Genomic DNA, 17,888 nt, shown 5'->3' with positions numbered 1-17,888 from the left:
TACAAGGGTGTGGGACAACATTAAGGGCACATTACTCAGAATTAATTGCAACCCTTTACCATTTCTCATTTGATAACATGGGACTGAACTCAAAGGATGGGTTCCTATATGAAAATGTATACACCAAGCAAATTTAGCTATTAATTCTTATGAGTGACTGAAATATTTAAACATCTTTAGAGAGTTTAAGAAGGTTGACTTTTTTAAATTTTAAGTTACACTGAAAATCAAACGTCCTGAAAATATTATCTGATTTAGCATTTTGCTTTATATATAAGTAATTCCAACAAAGAACTGTCAGTCTGAGATATCTGTGTATTTTTGTTCTGTTTATATTCACTTTGAATTACTCAAGGAATTTTCTTCACATTAAATACAATTCTAAATAAATTCAATACAATTTAAATACAATATTGGCGTTTCAGCATTGTTCCATGGTGTGATTTCCTATCCCTTCTAAGCTAGAAGATTCTCTATCTAAAATTAGGGTTCCCCTTCCCTCTCAACAGTACAACAGAGGTAAGACAGCTAGGATTCTCTAACATCCATACCCTAGATCAAGAAATAGAACTGCCAAATGATATACTGTATCCTGGCAAAACATTGTGTTTCCATTCTGCTTTAGAAATTGCATATCTTTTGAAAATGCAATTTTCTTAAAATAGCCCATTTTTCAGGTCCAGAAGTTCAAGATCATGTTTTCACCCACAGAGACTTCTTTTCTCCCTTGATCCCTACTCAGGAGTGACCAACTGTAAAACATAATGATAAAAGTTTAATTGATGCCGATGTATCTCCTAAAATGTTTTAGATTTAATGGAACAGACCTCCACTGGAGGCACTTTTGTGTCCACAAGCAGAGAGACAGCAAGCCTCAGCTATCCTGAGAGTTGTCTTCTCTGTTTATGAAAGAAAAGCCAGTGGAATTTGCTAAATATCACAGTGTTCAGATTTCCATGTTCCCTTGCAGTACAAAGAAGTGGCTATTTATTTGGAAAAGCAGGTCTACATTTAACAAAGGAAAATGAATAATCCGTAAGCTGTACATGTCTGACACTTGATGAAGAAGCTCTTGAACACATTTATTTACCACTCCCTCTTGTTACAGTAAGGCTTCTGCTTTCTGACTTGTTTGGCATTCCATGGAAACGGTTGAGCTGGCACATTTTGTATAGCTCATTCAAATAAAGAACAACCCAACTAGCAAACAACATAACCAAGTATCTCCAGGCTGTCACCTGTTTATGCTGCTCGTCCAGCAACAGCAGCCTCTGGGAGCTCCTGCCTGTCTTGAATCCTCCCGTCTGTGCAATTGATGGACACCTGCTGCTGCTAAGGAAACAAATGAATGCACAGGGCTTCCACCTCTGCAAGTAGAGGTCAGTGCTCTCAAAATCTAGGCTATGCACGTCAGAAAGGCTCTTTCCACACATTGAGATATCAGACTGGGACTCTGGAAAGGTAGTATCTGCTCCTACACCCAGCACTCCAATGACAGACAGGTGACTGACTTCAGGGAAGTTACTTCATCTCTGAGCTATGTGACATTTTATTTTCCATAATTCAGTATTTTTAATTCTAAATAAACTTGTCCAAGGAATTCTGTAAGCCAGATACACACTGTTATCCCTCAGACAAAAAGGAAAAGCACATTACGATGGCTAGGCTATGGCTAACCAATTCCCATAAAGCTGAGTGAAGTGCAGCCAAGCAGTTGTGTGTGTTTTAGCATAGTGAAGACTAACAAACATTTTTTATTCGTTACAGACCTCTCAGAGAATGGTAAGAGGCCTTATTTCCCAAGCTATTGTAGTAGAAAATTCAGAGTAGTCAACAACATTATTGCAGCACAAGGCTTCTTGTGACCCATTACTGGAGTTACATTGCTGCAAAACAAAACCAATAAAAACAAAAACACAAGGAAAAAAACCCAGACAATTAAAAAATATCAGAGAAAGCAAGTCCTTTGCAACCCTGCTTATGCGACTGCTGCTATCTTGTCTGACACACTGGAGACAACTGCCAAAGTTAAAAGGCAAGTTGTGACAGCACAAAGAGAAACCCTCACTCAAGCTGAAAAAAATTCATATCATACTGAGGACAAACACAGATATGGAGCATATATGCTCTCTTATACAGCCTCTAAATTGCAGTCAGATTTTTATTTTCTTTAATTCACAGGCTCCCTTCTTTCCAAAATGCCTCAAGATCAACTTACGGGGGGGGAAAAAAACCACACCCCAAAACCAACCAACCTCACACAGTTACACTCTCTTTTTCTGGTCCAGTTAAGTCTATGTCGCTGCTCGGATCAGTAGCTTTTTTGTCCATCTCATGGAACAGCACAATTTTCTCTCTGTTTCTCCTCAGCTACATGACCAGAATTCATCTTGCTCATTGTGCAAACTACTGAACTAAAGGAAAGTGACAGTGCAGCACAGGTTACACTGGGGATCAAGGTGTAAAATGCTAATTTAACTGTATTCCTAAACTACTGCAAATACTCAAGTCTAAACAGATAATGGCCAGACTGTGACATCCTGAGTAAAACTGGATACAACGGGAAATCTTCCTAGAACCACTTATAGAGTAAGGTACTGCCAAAAGTGACTAAGAGACATAATATCAACTTATTTGCTTAAATCACTTGGGATTCATTTTTTCACAGATACATTCCCACATATTTGAACAAAACTCAGGTCCTTCATGCTATGTGAAAGTTATATTGCTGTGCTCTCCATCAAACAAAGGAAAATAAATCTTTGCAAAGTATGCACTAGGTAAGGACACTGCCTGCTCACACTGACAGTTATTTCGCGACCAGACAGCTCAGATTAACTGTGACCAATGCAGCTTCTCACAATGTGCATCCAAATCACGCTCTATGCTGGTTTGTTTTCAAATGTCAGCAACTTTCTGCATTCTAAAAAAAATGTAATCCTGTAATTGGTAAAGAATGTAAAGCCCCATTCTAGTTAAAAGCAAAACCAAACCATGTTGTCCCCAAGGTATTGTATTGACTGAAACTGCTGATTTTTAATCAATGTATTCTAGTCTGTCCTGTTTCAGTTCATGGCCCTGTTAAGCCACCTGTTAGTTCAATGGTATGAGACATGTTTTTTTTTTCTTTCTGCATGGACCCATTAGTAACAATAGACCTTTTTTTCTTCCCATTAAGGGATTTCAAAGACAGTCTGCAATGAGCTTATTATCTGCAAATGTTTTTGTACAATTTAATACCAGAAACTGTAGTATTATATTCAGATAACAACACATATTAAATTTCATTTGGCATGTGGGAAAATAAAATGAAAGGATGAGTTTTGACGCATAAACGGGACAAATAGATAGGATTCTACTTCATCTTATTGAATAATTAAATCCTGGCACAGTGCCCAAAGCATATTCATTATGAAGAGACTACAGTGTACAGAACACTGCCAAAGTCTGACTTCCTCAGACAAAGGCTAGACGACTGACAAATCAGTCTTACAGATTTGCTTACTATTGCTGCATTATAGGTTCCTGGAAATTGGTTGAACTGCAATTCATCATTACAATTTATTAACAAGGTCCATAAACGTAAAATATGTTAATTACACCTGTGTTGTGCAAGCGTTCACATTGCACTGATTGCATCCCTTACAACTCCCAGCTTGCAGTGGGATCCCCTTCAGGGTTGCTCCTCAGCCTGGTCTAAGGACTGAAGAAGGCTGTCATCATTGTTTGCACTGTAAGGAAACACAGTATTGTCCCCATCATGCTGCTGCTGTGAACTGGGCCATCTGTGCAGCTTACACAGAATTTTCACTTAGCAGATCTCTGTCTTCTGCTTGGTTTTTACTTTGGAAATATGCTTTACTTCTGGCATTGTGTAAACTGTTCTGTTCTGGTGTATGAGAAGAATTCCCAATATCGTACATTCTACTTTATTAATTAAATTTTAAAAAGCATCAGGTACCTAATCCACACATCTTGAAAGGATTCAGTGCCTGGTTGTGAGAGCTGCATTGTCAGTCCTGCAGCAGATGCCATTGTTGGCTGCATTTGCTTGCCCTGCAGAGTTGCCAAAGAGGCTATGAAGTAAAATCTGTCATCTTCAAAATGCAATATTTTTTGTTTTCTCAGAACAGTCATTCTGCTGCATGTTATCCTCCTGCCATAATATAATTTATCCACCCCATCAAAGGTATTTTACCCACCTGTCAGGTAATTCCAGTGGAAGTATTATTCACAAGATCCATTGTACTATGCACAAACGAAATAAAGGATTTATAACCTGCCCTGGGATATTGTATTAGAATATGCTTCCAACCAAATCAGTGGAATAAGATCCCCCATGGCTTAAAATGAAGGTAATGTAGCTTACATGTTTTTTTTTTTCTTATAGAAGTGAAACATGAAAGACTAAGTTAACCATACTTAAATCTACAAAATCCTAATTTCTCCACTTTTCTGTTTCAGCAGCCCTGGCTTAGAACTACTAAGCTTGAATATAAGCATGGGGAACAACCTCAAGTTCAACTACTTTCCTCCTCACACACAGAAGCAGGACTGAAACATCTGCATGGTATTACCACAGCAGTGACCAGGGAATTGCACTGGCCTGCATGAACACACACCTGAAGCCAAAAGCCAGGAGGGGGTGGGCATGTGGAAAAGGGGCTTGCACTACATTTCCTGGGGCACGGGGTTAGCACAGAGGAGTGTATTTTGAGATGTACTTTCCTCTTGCAGTACGTGACGCAAAGCAGTGCCACCAAGCTGCAAGGGACACAATGCGGCAGTTGGGGCTAGAATAAAGGGCTAGAGAAAGCCACAACATGGGATTTCCCCTGGCAGAGGGGAGGACAAATCTCACATTTATGAATGATTAATTCACCATGTCTTGGGCGGCATCAAAAGGAGCATAGCTAGCAGGTGGAGGGAGGTGATTCTGCCACTCTGCTCCGCTCTAGTGAGACCCCACCTGGAGTCCTGTGTCCAGCTCTGGAGCCCTCAGCACAGGACACACATGGACCTGTTGGAGAGGGGGCTGAGGAGCCACCAAGATGATCAGAGGGTGGAACAGCTCTGCTGGGAGGACAGGCTGAGAGAGTTGGGGTTGTTCAGCCTGGAGAAGAGAAGGCTCCAGGGAGACCTTATTGCGGCCTTTCAGTGCTTAGAATCATAGAATCATTTCGGTTGCAAGAGACCCTCAGGTTTATTGAGTCCAGCCATAACCTAACCTAATTTTAGCACTAAACCACCTCCCTAAGAACCTCGTCTAAATGCCTTTTAAACACCTCCAAGGATGGTGACTCCACCGTTTTCCTGGGCAGCCTGTTCCAATGCCTGGCAACCCTTTCTGGGAAGAATTTCTCCCTGATATCTAATCTAAACCTCCTCTGGCACAACTTGAGGCCACTTCCTCTTGTCCTATCACTTGCTACTTGGGAGAACAGATCAACACCTTCCATGCTACAGCCTCCTCTCAGGTAGTTGTAGACAGCAATAAGGTCTCCCCTCAGCCTCCTTTTCTCCAGACTAAACAGCCCCAGTTCCCTCAGCTGCTCCTCTTAAGATTTGTGCACCAGACCCCTGACCAGCTTCATCACCTCCTCTGCACTCTCTGGAGAATAAGTCTTCTTGCTAAGTCTAGGAGGCTCCTGCAGTGCATGGAAGACAACTTCCTAACACAACTGGTTAGTGAGCCTACCAGGGAACGAGTCCCACTGGATCTGCTGTTTGTAAACAGGGAAGGACTCACGGGCAATGTGTTGGTTGGAAGCCACCTTGGCCATAGCGTCCATGAAAGACTGAGTTTTCTATTCTTGGAGAAGTTAGAAGGGTGATCAGCAGAACTGCTGCTTTGGACTTCCAAAGGGCAGACTTTGATCAGTTTAAGAGGCTGGTTGGCAGAGTCCATTGGCAGACAGTCCTGAAGGACAAAGGGCTCCAGGAAGGCTGGCTGCTCCTTAAGAAGGAAATCTTAGAGGCGCAGAGCAGGCTGTCTCTGTGTACTGGAAGGCAAGTCAGCAGGAAAGAGAACTAGCTTGGCTGAATTTAAAGATGTGGCTGGATCATAGGAATAAAAAGAGAATTTATAACCTTTGGAAGAAGGGGCAGGCTACTCAAGAGGAATACAAGAATGCTATGGCATTAACAAGGGAAAATATTAGAAGGGCCAAATCCCAACTAGAGCTGAGCCTGGCTACCGCTGTAAAAGGCAGCAAGAAATGTTTCTATAAATGTATCAGCAACAAAAGGAGGGCTAAGGAGAATCTCCATCCTCTGATGGATGTGGGGTAAAACATAGTGACAGAACATGAGGGAAAGGCTGAGGTACTAAATGCCTTCTTCGTCTCAGTCTTTAACAGAACAGTTGTGTTCCAGGTACACAGCCCCCTGAGCTGGAAGACAGGGATGGGGAGCAGAGTGAAGCTCCAATAATCCAAGGGGAAATGGTTGGTGACCTGCTACATCACTTGGACACCCACAAGTCTATGAGGCTAGATGGGATACACCAAAGGGTGCTGAGGGAGCTGGTGGAGGTGATCCCCAAGCCATTTTCCATTATCTATCAGCAATCTTGGCTAACTGGGGAGGTCCCAGTTGACTGCAAGTTAGCAAATATGATGCCCATCTACAGGATGGGCTTGAAGGAGGATCCGGGAAACTACAGACCTGTCAGTCTTACCTTGGTGCCAGGGAAGGTCATGGAACACATCATCCTGAGTGATATCACATAGTACATACAAGAAAAACTTAAAAGGGACCTATAAGAAAGATGCGGACAGACTTCTTAGCAGGACCTGTCATGACAATGACAAGGGGTAAAGGTTGTAAACTAAAGGAGGGGAGATTCAGGCTGGACCTGAGGAAGAAATTTTTTTCACTGAGGGTGTGAAACCCTGGCGCAGGTTGCCCAGAGAGGTGGTGGATGAACCATCCCTGGAGACATCCCAGGCCAGGCTGGACAGGGCTCTGAGCAACCTGATCTGGTGAAGATGTCCCTGCTCATGGCAGGGGTTGGACTGGATGAGCTTTGACTTTTCACCTTCCAACCCAAACTCTTCTATGATTCTGTGGTTTCTTAAATAAACCTTGGTGAGATTTTCAGTCTAAGGCCTGTCCTGAGAGGGAGCAGGCAGAGGTGATGTGTTCTCCAGTTCTTTCATTTCCAAAGTGAAAATGAATATTTCAGCCTAGTACCATAAACCCATCCTGCCTCTTTATCACGAGCAATTTCTTCTTTAGAGAGGTCCACAAAGCATGTAGCTTTTCTCCTGCTTCTTACTGATGCTCAAGGACTTTTTTACTGTGATTGCTCATTCTGAAGTTTAGCAGTGTAAGCACTCCTGAAAATTATATGGCCACTTTGGACAAAATAAGAGTCTCAAAGTGAATACAGACAAACATGGAAGCTCTAAACTATTAAGTCACATTACAGAAACTGCAAAAACAAAAGAGTAAGGCCACTGTCTTTCAAAAATCCCACTCTTTCTCAGCTAATATAGTTACATGCCTGGAAAAACATTTAAACCACAAGTGCAACCTTGTGCTAGTTGCACTGCATCTCTTCCATGATACAAAATTATACTTTCTTTCCAAGCAAATCAGGAAGACACATAAAAGATGGATGGCTCTTGGAAGAACTAGGAGACATAGCTGTGGATCCATTCTTCTATAAGAAGAATGTTCTTGTCACTGGAGGTGTTTTATAGGTATTATTGGTGCTGGTACAAGCCTGAACATGAGAAAGTGAAGTGATGTTCTTCATTGAAAAATGTTGATTCTGTAGGTGTCTTGACAGGGGAAGAAAAAGAGGAGAGAGGACAGAGGGTAGAGGACAGAGGAGAGAGTCAAGATTTCATCTGTCCAAAACACAACTTAAATGGACATTTGCATAATTTTGCTTTTCTTTTGGTGGGACCTGAAATGGAAACTAAACAGATTACAGTTGGTTACTGCTCTGACATGAACAAGATTGACAGGTCTGGTATTGGGCTTTTTACAAGCAGCCTAAGATCAGGCAGCTGTCTACACCTAGCCATAGCAAGACTGTAACTTACTCTTTCCAGGTCGCATTATGCCTTTCAATTATGGTACAAAACATCTACTAAAATCAATGACAGCTTCACAAAAATAACTGGAGTTATACCTGGATCTCTTAGCACATATACCGAAGGTTGAGGCTCTGTTTGGTTCACTTTAGAGCAATCTCCAATACGTTTTAGTGTTCACTGAAAGGAAAAAAAAAAAAAAAAAAGAATTTATTAAAGATAACACAGATTTTTTAAAATGTTTTTGGCAAGGGCAGACATCTTAAAACTGGTTTTATATTAATGCCCTTTTAAGGATGATTTGATAGTTCTCTGTGGGTTTTTTCTGCTGAAGTCTGAACAAAAGCAATGCAATGGGAGTACTATGCTTTACATACTATGGATTTGGATTTGTAAATTTCGCAAAGCTGGAAATGTCTCTTCTGCATGGGGAAAAAAAGCTAGAAAGAAGAAAGGCTAAGAAAGAAGAACATGTTGAATTACTATTAACATAATAAAAATAGTCCTCTACCATCTTGAAAACACAATAATGCTTGTTCCTAACCTGGCATTATGCATTACTCCTTCCCAATAGGAAACAACAAAAACACCACGACAAGACTGAGTATCTAACTGTAATGGTAGCTGACTGTAACTGTATTTCTTGCTGTCTTTCTGCAAACATGCCAGGTTTAAAAGGCATCTTACTATTCTTTCAAAGAAATTCTCAATTCCATTACAGCACTGTTGAAAGGACTGAAATACAAACACAAAGAGACCTTTTGATGTGGTGTGCCAGTCTCCAAATATAACTATAAAACAAACAAAAAAATATTGACATCCCACTCTGATTTCACCTTCTCAGATGCAAAAGCTCTTCTACATGGAATCAAGCTTTCTTTTAACAACAGAGGGGTAGGGACAGGTGCCCAACTTCGCATTTGAAGGCAAGCAAAGCCTGAAGATAAAGAGTGACCCACTTAAAGCATGTTCCACTTCAGATTTGAGAAGGCATTACCCCAGTCTGACAGCAGGGGATTGCTTTTGAAATTTGAAATTGCTTTATCTTTTGCTCAGCAAGAGTAATGAGATGAAAGGGATTAGAGACCTGAGCTGTGATTGAGACCAGAATAAGTTACTATTTTCTGGCAGCTTAAGAAGACAGCAACATCCTATTGCTATTCCTTTACAACATCACTGCAATTTACAGCAGTTCTGCTCTTTTTTGTCTCTCAGTGAAAACATTTCTATTATAGTTGTGTTTAAAGTGGGTTTGCTGAGCAATGTTTAGCAGTCCCATTTAAACTCTCTCTTGATTGAAATAGTATATTTTTGTCACCAGCTGTCAAGAAACTTTGTACCTCTTCTGGAAACTTATACTTCAATAGAGGCTGTTAGCAGACTTGTGTGTGTATGGGTGCAAACTGAAACTTGATATTTCAGAGGGTTACATACTAGTAATATAGAGTATGACAGCAGGCTTGTGGGTGATTATACAGACAGGCGCCTGGCAGAAAACCCACACCTCTCCCTAGGATTACACACAGCTCCTGCTTCCACCTGCAAGCTCTGAGAGAATCTGTAATTGACATTGCAAAAGGACACACTGCAACACAGCCAAAGGGGGAATGGAGGGACCGCACAGCCTGCATTTAGACATGCATCACTGCCTGGATCCAGATCTATTTACAGGCCTCCTGCGGGTGAGGGTAACACCATCATTACGGTGTCCGTCTGCTGTTCTCTAGTGCTGCTGGTAAGAGTACAGAGCTTGCCCTCTAACCAGGACACAGCCTCAATGGCAGATCCAGGGGGTCGAAAATGAATTGCGCTTGTGCAAGTATGTCTTTAAAAAGCCACTGCTTGCTTTGTGTCTAGCCCTGCATTAAATAAAAAAGGTAAACTCTGTATTTAAAAGTTTCTTCTGATTTCAGGGTATTTTTCTCGTTAGCTTGATTTTTACAGAAACATCTAAAAGAAGGGTTCTTTTCCTTTAAAAAAAGGAAGAAAAAAAATCAGTAGCACCTAAGCCATGTATTAGCTGCCCAATAACCATTTCCCAGATGTTAGGAGCATGCTTGGAGGGTATTTCACTACGGGAGATGCATCTGGTCAACATGGCCAGCCTGCTCCTGAGAGTGGCCTCAGAACCAGGATAATTTGGGAACTGCTGCCTGTGATTATGAACTGCTTAGGAAAAGGGACTGTACTTTGCTCTATGTAGTCCTAGCATTTACAGAATCCTAAAGCACTTTTGAAGAAGAGTTTCACATAAATGAGTAACAACAAGCCTTTTACCCTGAAGACCTCAGTAGCCTTTATGCGCGTTTTTCAGGGTAGCCACGTTTTGGTTTCAAAGGCCAGTGCAGATGACTGAGATCAGCTGCTCTGACTTTTCCTCAAACGGCTGAGGAGAGAACCGTATCATCTGGGTCCTGAGTAATCATTCAGCAGTTTTTTGCTTGGTTGAGGTTATTTTCCTACTGTTAAAGAAATTTTGAAATTGGATCTTTATAGTATCCTAAGAGAACTCCTAAGAATTAAAGAAATGTTTATTTAGAGAGTTAAAGGTGCCTCCTTGGCAGCATACTATAGTGAGTTAACCTTGAACAAGGGCCCAGTTCCCATCCAGCCTCTCAATCACTCCCCCTCCTCAGCAGGACAGGAGAAAACAGCATGAGAAGGCTCATGGGTCAAGGCAAAGACAAGGAGACTGCTTACCACTTACTGTGGTGGGCAAAACAGACTTGATTTGGGGGTGAATTAATTAGATTTATTGCCAGGTAAAACAGACTCAGGTAGAGAGAAACGATGACAAACAAGCCAACATCTTCCCCACACAGTGTCCTGGAGCAGCATGGCGTGGTCAGAACATGGCGGTGTCTTCCTGCCACTTCTTCCCGCTCACACTTTCCCCTGCTCTGGGCTCTCCCCGCAGGCTACAGAACCTGTCAGGAAACCTGCCCCGACATGGGCTCTCTGCAGGCGGTCGGACAGATCTGCTCCATCCCCATGTACTACGTGGTACCACCTGCCTGCATCTCCTTGCTCTTCCCTCTCACTCTTCTTTCCTTGCTCCTCTGCTCCTTCAATGTTTTTTCCTTTTCTTCCATATGTTTTGGCAGCTGCACCTGTAGCTGAGGGGCTGAGTTGGGCTCCAAGGACACACCAACAGGCCTAGAGCCATCTGGAGATGTCTGGAACCAGCCATGGTCAGCCCTGGGCCTCCCCCAGCAGAGACATTAGAATCATAGAATCACAGAATCATTTTGGTTGGAAGAGACCCTTAGGATTATCAAGTCCAACAATAACCTAAATCTAGCACTAAATCATGCTCCTAAGAGCCTCACCTAAGCATCTTTCAAACACCTCCAGGGATGGTCACTCCATTGACATGGATCCCCCTTCAGCAGAGATCCCAAAACTGAGCTGAGACTGACACAGATTTATTTAGGGATTACAAAGGATGTAACTGAGGGTAAGAGGGCAAGGAAGAAAATCAAGCTGACTGCTGCAAGACTTGTTTGCACGGGATGTTAGCAAATTTTTGTCAGCTAAACCACACAGCTCTTTGTGCTCAGGTCAGATCCCAGTAGGAAGGGAGGAATCAGCAGTTCCTGACCTACTTGCTCCCTTCCTTAGATCCGAGGGCACTGACTCAAGCCCATCCGCGCTGATGGGGCTCGCAGGGAGAGCAGGGCAGGCAACACTGCTGCCCCGGCCATCTCGCCCTTCTCCCATTCCCCATCTGCTGGTCCCAGGAAATCGTTCCCAAAGCTGCAGATCAGATGGGTTGACAACCTCCCTGATCTTTGCTCAGTGAGATGGAAAAATTGCATTACCCTTGTATAAAGAGGAATGCATTACGTGACTTCAAGGTGCAGAGATAGCGTTAATTTTCTTGCCATTGCTGCTGAAAACAAAACATGCTGAGTTTCAGCCATATTCAACAAGAGAAAAAAATTTCAAAAAGACAACTACAAAGCTATGTCTCTGTAGTTAAAGAGGAGACATTTCCTTGGGTCACTGCACTGTTGTTGGATTTGACATAACGCTGGCGTAAGCAGTCTGGTAAACAGGAGCTGTAGATTTGCAAGAGAAGGTAGAACTGGCCAAAGAAAGGGCTGCAGCCACTGAGACAGCTGGTCTGCCTGACCTGTACCCATGGAGACTTGTGATGCCTGTGCTGCCCTGATGATGACTGCAGAGAAGCCCGGAATTTTTTGGTTTGACCCCCTTCATTGACTTAAAGGGAATCAGGATCTCCTCCTTGGGATTCACATTGCAACAGGCTACCTTCTTACCTCCTAACTTACTTGAAAAGCCCAGAAATGGATTAACACTGTGGCTTTATTCACAAAAGACACTTGGTGTGGTATTAAAGGCAAGACGATTTGCAATATAAGCACATGGAGTGACTGGACTGATCCCAACAGTAAGACTAAGACTAAGTTTAGGTTGACCTGAAGAATTCTTAATTCAAACCAAATTAAATTTTCAGCCACAGCTAGGGATGATTAGTACCAATAAAATGTCTCTCAGGCTTAACTCTCAAAGAAAAGGCAGTTAAAACTAACAGAAGGGGATAGCTATCTCCTTGGTTTTGCTAGCTCTGCCATTTACAAAGGTCATAATTCAAGAAACAAACATTGTTTTGATGGGCCCATTTAAGTTCAGTGACACCATCACAAAGTTCAAAGTTAGGATGTGTTCAAGTAGTTTGTTAAGCTTAATGTATTGTTATCATCTCAATATGCCATGCTCCTAACACTGCAATATTTTATGCTACTACTTGATAGGGAATACCTTTTGTCAAAGCTCTTCATTTTGACAACACTGTGCTGGCTATTGCATTTACCATGCAGGGATTTCAGATCTCTCTCTCTCTCTCCAGTCATTGCTATGATGTCTGAGTGCTTGGTTCAGTCTTCCCTTAGAAATGGTGAAGAATCAGTCTAAAATGACAGCGACAATGCTCCCCTACTGTGACAATACCTCTGTATATACAATGTTCTACAGCACTAGGCTTAAACTCTTTGTTCACTGGCATCTGTACAAATGGTACCGTCAGTTGCTATATGTGAGGAAGGTTAGGCCAAGGCTGGATGCTTCAGAAAACCTTGCCCACGAAGTTCCACGTGCATGCTCAAGTGACAGTGCTGTGAGTAGCAACACATACCCCAGAGCACTCTGTGGCACTATTCAGATGAAATAACGTCTCCAAGACTACAGGCAGGCTTCTGCACACTCACATGGCTGTAAGGCTGCAACAAACAGCATTTCTAAATAGATTTCAGCTCTCATTGTTTAATGTGAATGGCCTGGCTTTAAACATGCCTAATTTACAGAGTCTTTCAGACATACTAATTTTTGAATAAGAGACAAGAAAACTTTTTTTCTCACCCTGTTAGTATTGCAAACACAAACCAGAAACTGGGTGGAGATAAAACCAGAATAACTAGTGCTCCACTCTGGGGATTTGGCCTTCGACAGTAAATCAGGCTGGCCCCAAATAATTTCAGATTTATCTGTGAGGTCACATCAGAGGTAATTATATTTACTCCTCGTTGTGGATTATAAGGACAGAGCTTTTGTCCTCTGAAGAGCAAGTTGAGGACAGCAATTAGATCCACATTGTACTGAAGAACATGAAAACTCCGGAAAACAAAACCACCTTCATACATGCAAACACAATAAATTTGTTTCTCCACAGATCCTGAGGGCTCCCTGCACCTAACAAGCGTTCACCCAGGCAGGCAGCCCCACAACCCTATAATGGATGTTTTGGTGTCCTTGCCAGGCAATCAGCGTGCCCTCTGCCGCAAGACCAAAGATGTCCAATTACTCACAGTCCTGCAGTGCCACCATACAACTGCCACACCAAGCCACACTTCTCTCTCGTTATTGAATTTGCACGCAAGTTTGCTCATCTTAACCTAGATCCTGGCTAAGAGCACAGACAGGTCCTCTGCCCACCTGTCAGGCAATTTACGAGCAGTTTTTCTCTTCTGCCACTGGAAATGCTAGTGGCTGCTGATCTCATGTTTATGGCTCCTTAACAGCAAGAAAACATAAACATCTTGTGCGCAGGAGGTATTTGCTTCCTTTCCAGGGTTAAAACCCTCTCTTGACAGCTTTCCTTTCCTGTCTGCAGCAAGCATACCCTCTGAAGCGGACAAAACACCGGCCTGTATCCTCATTAGTATTTCTTAACACAGAGCAAAAGGTTTCCTGCAGAACCTTCTAGTTGTAATTAATGCTGTGAAGACATTGGTAGGCAAAGCTTGGCCTGGCAAAAAAAAAGCAGAAAACATTTTTCATGGATGTCACCTCCAATTTGAAGACAAATTTGCTTCAGCTATTTGCCTGTCTCACCCTGCTCATCTGGCGCTCTCCCTGGTGTATTAAAGCCTAGTGAAAATATGCTTGCTTTTCTCCTCTGTACGCAGAAATCGCAACCAACTTGGGAAGTCCTTGGACTGAAATGGTTGGAGGTGAAAGAATGTATATGTGCCATTCTAAGGCAGCATGGTACCCTTTCCCGGATGCCTTACTGCATTACATGGATGTAGTGTGGCTAAAAACCCTGGACCACCAAAGAAAATTAGTGCAGCTCCGGATGGAAATTGTTTTTCAGATGGACAGTTTTTAAACAGAGTGCTTTCTTAAAGCAAGCAAAACATTTATCTTCCAAAAAGCCACTACACAAAAAGTAATTTTTTCATGAGAAAGGCTGCCTTTGTACTTTTGAATAGTCTAGAATACTCATCAGTGTTCATTAAAAACAAACAAACAAACTTGCACATAACTTTCTCACTTGAGCAGCAGGGCAAGTGAGTTTTGCATATGTGGTTTTTGGAAGCAAGAAGCAGAGGGACAAGAAGAAAGAATAAGAGCAGAAGCACCAACAAAAGCAAAGTGGCCAGCAGATCAGCCAGCAGAAGCAGCTATCTTTTATCTGCATCTTGTGTGTGGGATGGACGTCTGTCTGTGAGGATAAAAGAAAATGATCGGGCAGGAGAAAATCCAACCTTCAATACGTGCTTTCAGTCTGTGCATGCATCCACCAGCGGGACTCTGGACTGATTGCACTTTCAACCTCACCTCTGCCACCCGTGTTGCAACTACCTTGCCATTTCACACAAACCTACACTTCATGACAACCAAACTTCTTTTCACAGCTGCAGCTGGTGGATTCATGCGTTACTATTAGGAAGGTGAAATTCAGAAGTTCTCTGGCTCACAGTTACAGGGACAATGCTCGGTAACAGAAACTCTAGAGAATATGAAACTGAAAGACAAAGAAAATCCAGCCAAAAGAAAAAAAAAAAGGACTCTGCTCTAGGTTCCCAGTGCAAAATCTAGCAGCTATAAACTGCAAAATCTTGAAGCTAACAAGTCTACCCAGATAAAAATCAGTAACCACATCTTACTGTCTGGAGAGAGCATGAAGACTTTCTCCATTCCATGTGTCTTTCACAATTGCTTGCAAGCTAAGACAGTGGTAGCAACTCATTTTTTCAGAGGCCAAAACCCATGAAGATACCTCTCAATGGCTATGACACCCACAAGTTAGCAAGGTCAGAGGTAGTTAGTAGCTGAGCCTGTGCTTCTGAAGTTGTAGAGCATTATTTTGATCACCGCATCTATTCTTCCTTCCCCTAGACAGATCGAGATGACTGTTCCCCGAGATCTCCTTTCTGTTCAACCAAGCCAAGCATGAATGAGGGAACAGAAGAGCACTACAAGGAGCATATTTCTGCTTAACTGGTCTCTGCACAGCATCACAGGTCTACCTGGACACAACTGGAAGAGGAAACAGCCTACGCCACCTCTACACTGTGCAAGTCACCAGAACTTGTGGTCTTCTTTTTTTACGTCTCAATTTCTTTGCAAGTGAGAATATAGTCTTAGAGAGTTCCTTAAATAAGGGTTTAGATGAAAAAAAAAAAAAATTACAAGAAATTAAAGCAAATAACAGTGGGTAAAAAAAGCACCCTACCGTTTATAGATATTTTTATGTTTGGTTTTGATAAATCCAAGCAGTCAAGAGTCAGAGCACATGCATGGCAGTCAATGGCAGTTCACGTGTGCTAGGCATAAAGAGATTAACACAACATATTATGGACTCTTAAAAACGTAATATATTTCATCATAAGCATAATGCAGTATACATAATGGAGCTGAAAGTCAGCCCTGCTGGGAACAGGAGGCAACCTCAATCCAGCCAACGTAAAACAAAAACCAGCAGCAGAGCTCCGGAACGGAGACTATAAAACAGCTGGATCAGAGAATATGGCACTTTGCTGTATCTAATGAGTGTGATGGATGGTTTAAATAAAAAGGACAGCATGACAGAGACCAAGATACTGAATCTCAGAAACAGACTGTTTACATGTATTGAAACTGAAAATAGCCCGAGTACATACCACCCCTCTCAGGCATCCACCTGAGTGAAGGAATCAGCGCATCGAATATTGGGCCCCAGATGGTATCTTATGACCCAGTGCCCTGTGTGAGTCGGTGGTCTAATCTCAATTATCTTAAATCTAACTGGAACAAATCCTTGCTTTCCTCTCCATTTGGTTCTCCTAGCTTATCTTCTTATACAGCAGAAGGCTTCATCTGATGTTAATACTTGTTTTTCATACTGAAACGTGAGATTTTATTTCACCTCTTGCCAACTGGCTCTACAAAGACGCCACTCAATCAGCAACAGACACTTCTGGTTCAAACCATTCCTTTAAGCTTGTGTGCTATAGAACATGGCTGAACACAGAGCAGCAGCTTTTATAAGACATTGTGAAGTTCTGATGAGCATGCTTCTAAACGACACTCAAAGGTTAGGTTATGTTCAGAGACATGATTTTATTATTATCTATATACTTACAAGTGGGTGCCACACTGCATATCTCTGTCTTGTTCAGACAACACAGAAACTTCCAGAATAATTAGCCAAATGAACAACCTCATGGAAGAAATACGATATATAAAGAACTAATTAAATCAAGCAGTTATTCCTTTGAGGTGCATGAGAAAGTGGGTAGCAAGTAAATTACCCTATACCATAAGCCGCCTTCTCATTTCCCCTCACCAAAAATACTACTACACCTGTTTTCTTCTTCTTCTTCAAAAACCCATTATGGCCAGGTACAGCTCTTGGATCCCCAGAGCTGTAATGTCTACTGGTTAAACGGGCAGAGCTTCAATGAAGCCAAGGCTTTGCTCCTGGCTAAGATCCGGGCTTTTATCAATTAACTGAAAAATTTCAAGTCCTTGTCAAGGAACAAAATTAGCTACATCTTCATCATGGTTGCAACAAACCACCCATTTTTCTTCCTGCTAGCTTTCAAAGCAATACCAGTCATGAAGGTTGCCAAAACGGAGGAAACATTTCTTGTAAAGTTAAACAAGCATAATAGATTAGATTTCAAGGGTCTGATACAGTCCAAGGTGTGCTGAATCATAAGACAAACTTTGGTCTCTTACATCCTATGGTGCCATCACTGTCAAACAAGAAAGCTGGCCAGAAATGGCATACAGATGACCCTGAGGGCTGCTGTACCCTGCTGCTGACTGTTTACATGACAGAGCATGTGGCAGAACTCACCTGTATGTGACTGGCTCCTGCATTCACCATGCTCTTGGGCAAACATCGTCTCTGCAAGTCTCTGGGGTCTAATTCTTGACTTTGACATTTCAAAACTTGTGCTTAGCTACAAGGCAGCCTTGTGGGCTCCCATTCCCGTAACACAGCAGTTTCCCAGGCAGATGCATTTAGAGCAGCTCTTTGAGCACTGCTTTGAGCAGTGTCCTCCAACTAGCTGTTCTCCTGCCTGATGAGCAGGGCCAAAGACCAGGGTG

The 17,888-nt window shown here is 42.3% G+C and overlaps 1 protein-coding gene across 5 annotated transcripts in view; it reads right to left on the bottom strand.

Annotated features, from left to right (window-relative positions):
• PLPPR1 (phospholipid phosphatase related 1) overlaps positions 1–17,888 on the bottom strand; it is a 135,411-nt gene that overhangs the window by 99,720 nt on the left and 17,803 nt on the right. For 2 of the 5 annotated variants that reach the window (XM_065046417.1, XM_065046412.1), the window contains exon 2: positions 8,144–8,225. The exons of the other annotated variants lie outside the window; for them this stretch is intronic. The gene's annotated coding sequence lies outside the window, so the exon portion shown is untranslated. The remainder of the gene's footprint in view (positions 1–8,143; positions 8,226–17,888) is intronic. 5 annotated transcript variants of the gene reach the window in all.

The sequence above is a fragment of the Columba livia genome, chromosome Z, assembly GCF_036013475.1.
Source record: "Columba livia isolate bColLiv1 breed racing homer chromosome Z, bColLiv1.pat.W.v2, whole genome shotgun sequence".
Lineage (NCBI taxonomy): Eukaryota > Metazoa > Chordata > Aves > Columbiformes > Columbidae > Columba > Columba livia.
The sequence above is the reverse complement of the archived record's forward strand: the minus strand, read 5'-3'. Positions and strand labels throughout refer to the sequence as shown.